The following is a 5,025-nucleotide window of genomic DNA, read 5'->3' as shown; positions in this document are numbered from 1 at the left end:
CCTCCTACTAATATTGATTCTAGTTACACTACTGATGACATATTATTATTATTATTAAAATTTAAAATCTCCTAGTTAAATATGTTTTTTTTTCATTTATTCATAATTATTAATAATCGCACTTCAACTTATTATCTACAAGTTTTTGAGAGCAAATGAAAGCAGGAATAATTTCTGAATACATGTTTATAATTTTAAAAAAAAATCTTCATAAAACGGAAAAGTAATTTTTAAATATTTACGTTTATGTAAGAAGTAAGTTTATAAATAAAAAATTTCCATAAATCTATATCGTCCATCGATGACCGAGTGGATGACGCCACTAGCCAGTGATATTCGGTCGCAGGTTTGCGCCTCGCTAATGGGCTGGCCGAGTGGGATTTTTCGGGTTTTTTTTTTACGTATCTAACAATTAAATAGAGGCCAATATACCATAAAACGTCTTCCCAGGAGGCACTCCGCTTTGGCAGATCGCCCATGTATTGCATTACCTAACCCACTAATCTGATCCATAAATCTATACTAATATTTCTTCAATAAATTCAATTTAAATGTTACATTAGTCTACAATTAGAAAATTTACATTTTCTAATTGTAGACTAATTAAAAATGTTATTTTCAATTTACCTGGATATGTTAAAGAGCACCTTTTTATTATATATTTACTACATTTCCAAAGGAATATATAAAGAAAACTTCGAATATCCGCACTAGTATTCATCGAGCGAGAAAGTGGGTTTTATATAGACTATATCATAAAAAAAAAGATCATGTTATATAGATTACAGAATTAGCATTTATAAATATTGAACAAATACAATCAAACTCTGAAAAGTTAAAGTTCCTCACAAAAACGACATTAAGAGAACATATTCAACTCGAGAAAAAACTCTCTAAATTCCGGTTTCAGCTTCCTTTTCCCTTTTTTTATCCAGAAGAGATCTGTCGTTTATCCCTTGTAAACCTTTCTTTTATAAGTGTTCTGTGATTTCAGATTCGATTATTCTGTAGCCAGGAGATCGAGCGGAACATAAATATTACAGTTTTCAAGTTTAAACATTATTTTGCTGCACAATAACTTTAAAATAATGTATATTCAATATACACAACATCATCACAATTCTACAAGTTACAATATATATAAAATGCGATAATTCACGATAATTATTGAATATTAAATTAAGATTTAGCATATCAATTTTCTAAATTATAACCATATTTACTAAATTTTTCTTTATATAAGAAATATAATTTTCCAATACTTTATATGTCACTAAACTCTTGAACAAGCTAAACACGAAGAAAAAATGTTTATAAATATAATTTATTGGTTCTAATTTCTAAAGATTATCTTTATTTCTATAAAAGTATTAAATATATATAAACCATCGTGTTTTAAAAAATTTGTCATGAATAGATCAGTCAAAAACTGGTCCCTCAGCCAGTGGCGTATGCAGGATTTTGAGAATATGGGTGCTGCTCAAGGCAGATACAGTGGGGAGGGGGGCAAGGTACATATCCTTGTCGTATTTTGCAGAATAATACTGAATTACCCTAGAATTATTTTACTTACCTAATTGAAGACAAACGATATGCATTATTATATTTATTTTTATTTTAAAATAACAAAACTGATTGCTTTTGTATCAATGGGGTGCTGCAGCACCATAAGCGTCCTCTCGGATACGCCCTTTCATCACTGATCGAAGGATAAAACCACTGACATAAGTCATGGGTTTGCATCCGACCAACTGGCTCTTCACGTAGAGTTAGTTTTCCAGGTTTTCTTCACGTGTCTAACACCTAAATAAGGGTCAGTCTCCCGTTTCCGGGTTTTCTTCTCAGATTTAACAGCTAAACAGAAAGTCCTTCCGGGAATCACTTCCTTGGCATATCGCTTATGTTTTGCGTTGCCTTATTCCATCAATCCAATAAAAACTGGGTCTAAAATTTATATCAAATACCACATCTTTCATTTCTGCTGAATATTAATTAATGTAAAGCATCAAATCTTAATAAAAAAAAATGTACTGAAAGTATCAAGCTTTTGATTCTTTTAAATTTAATAAACTAAAACAGAAATTAACTCTGTAGTAACATTATTTAAATCATTTCTCGTGTTACTTTATAAAATATTTACCTTATCTCTGAGTTATTTTTATTGATTTTTAAGGCTAACGAATTTAGTAAATGATGGGTTTAATTACATAAACAAAATGCTAATAAAAATTCCTTTTCCTGTAAATTTCTCAAATGGATTTGCAAATTAAATAACCAGAAAAGAAAATTAGATAATGTTAATAACGCATCCAAAGTAGTTTTAAAATTATATATTTGGTTTTATTTTTTTACATTTCCTTTGGAACATTTATAAATATTTTTAAAAAAATGTAAATGTAGCTTTCAATGTTTTTGCAATATTTTATATAAACTTTTTTTTATTTTCAAATTTTTTCTGTTTTATAACATTATATAATGAGGGAAAAAAATGATAAAGCAGAAAAATTTCAAAATAATCCTGTTTTGAACTTGGTAACATGCCAAAAACAGCAAAAACACTTATTGAATAACACTATCCAATACAAAGTGCAACAATTTTTATTATGCAATAACTTTTATTTTTTAAAATCATTTATTATTAAAAATCTTAATTTTCTATATTATTTTATTTTTTGAATTAATATTTAAATTAATATAATTATACGATTTTTTCCTCATCTTTCAAATACACTCGAGTCAACAGTAACCGTGTGGATAAAAATAAATAATCACTGGTGATTAGTCGTGGGTTCGCACCTGACCAACCGGCTGTCCACATGCACATGAAGTTCTCCGGGATTTCTTCACGTTTCTAGCACCTAAATGGGGACCAGTTTGCTATAGAAAATCTTCCCGGATGACAGATCGTCCAAATGGTTTATTGTGTTCTTCCATCAATCTAATCCAAATACACCTGTCTCGTTTTCAAACATCGGATGCGTTTGAAGATTTAATGGGATACAGCAACGCAACACCAGGGCGATCTGCCAAGGGAGATGCCGCAACCTAAATAGAAGCCAGTTTCTATGAAAACCTGGTGTTTATTTAGGACGATACGTGAAGAAAACCCGTAAAACTCCAAGTCGGTGAGGCGCGAACCCACGACCAATCCACTACGTAAGTTACAGTACCTTGTATATAATTAAGGACTTAATATTCTTTCGTTTCTCCAAACTACCTTCACTCTTCATCTCTACTTAAGGAAAGGATTGCAGAAAATAACAACTTATCAAAAAATAACGTAAACTTTCAGAGAAGTTTAGTAAAATGAGTGAAAAATTTAAAACTAGAAGATAGCGTGCAACGATACCATTTCGTGATTTGCCGAAATTGGAAGTAATGCAGCTTTAGATTTACAGTATTAAGAGAAAACACTGAAAAAACTAAAACAGGGATTTCGGGGTAAAATAGAAAGGTTTTACTAAAGCAAAACTTTTCTATTAATGCAGCTAGTGATTTCGAGATTAGGAGTCATCATGAAAGAAACTGGAATCAACTTTTCAAAATTTAATAAAAACATTTCACAAAGTTTACAAATCTGAAAATTTCACCCGATTAATTTTTCTTTTGAAATCAAAACCGAAATACATTCTGTGCTATAATATGTCATAGTGTTGCATAATTGTTACTACTTTTAAAGGCCGTTACGTATTACAGAGGAAATAAATATACATCGATCGTTAATAAACTATATAAGCGAATCATTCAAAAAATAAAAGTTTTTTCTTTAATTTAATTATTATGTATTGAATCGTACGTGGCATAAAGGAATAGCAAACGTATAGAATCGTACTCGCTTTCATATCATTTTCATACATCTGTAATAATCTTTTTATTACAACGAACGTCCTTCGTGTTTGCGGTTATCGATGCACTATCCGAAAGGGGCAAAGTATGCCTTCGCTTTGGCACTCGCAACTCTTCGTTACCTTCACAACAATGCGAACAAAAAATACACATTTCCAAACTTCGAGTAGAAACAGCACACGGATATATCTGCAAATTTACGTGTAATGCGCGAGTACGTTTGTAACGCAAAAAACGATAAACCATTTCGTGTTTTGCCGAAATTGGAAGTAAGATACTTTGTGAACTGCTTCCAGTCATTTATCTCCTCGATTTTCTATTTAACCACTAATAAGAACGTAAAAATGCTGTTGATCATTTCCTTACGTATTAGAAATTTCTCTTAATTTGAAAAGCTGTCTCTTTTAATAAGCAAATATGCTTATCACATATGGCAAACTGTCGTCTATGTAAATATTTCTCTTATAAAAAACGCAATCTCCATTTTTGCAATACTTTGTCCAAAAACTTATCTTCTAGTTTTGAAATTTTTCTCTCATTTTACTAATGTTATTTTCTGAATTTAAAAAGTTTAGTCTAATTTTTGATAAGTTGTTCTTATTTTATTCAATCCTTCGCTTAAATAGAGATAAAGAGTATAATATTAATGCGCCGTATATTCTTATAGTGAATAATTATTTTTATTAAACGAATATAATTACCAAATAAATCATTTTAAAATTTATTAAGTAATTTTTATGATAAATAAACACTGAATTATTTATATTAATCACTGAATGAAAAGTTATAAAATTCAAGTCAATAAAAATTTTTTAATATTTACGTCTACTTGAAATTATTACGAATCAATCAATGGCATTATTAGAAGAATCTTAGACATTCTGATAACCTTTTGTGTCCTCCAAAAGTAAGTCGATGGGTCTCTCATCGAGAAATCTACCTTAAGGTCAATTGATATGACATAGCAGCAAATGTATAGCTGTTACGAAATAACTCGTACGATATTAAAAGCACTTCAGGCTCAATTTAATTCTTTACAGAGGAATTTCTTTTATGAAATTTTGATCGGATATTAAAAATTTATTTCATTAATTTAGGAAGATCTAGCTATAAATTTGTTGTTTTATGTAAATAAAATAGTAATTTCTATTAAGTGCCAGTATTAAACGAGATGTTTTC

Source organism: Centruroides sculpturatus, unplaced genomic scaffold (assembly GCF_000671375.1).
Source record: "Centruroides sculpturatus isolate CEXI.00-Female unplaced genomic scaffold, Cexi_2.0 scaffold373, whole genome shotgun sequence".
Taxonomy (NCBI): domain Eukaryota; kingdom Metazoa; phylum Arthropoda; class Arachnida; order Scorpiones; family Buthidae; genus Centruroides; species Centruroides sculpturatus.
This window is presented reverse-complemented; position numbering follows the sequence as displayed.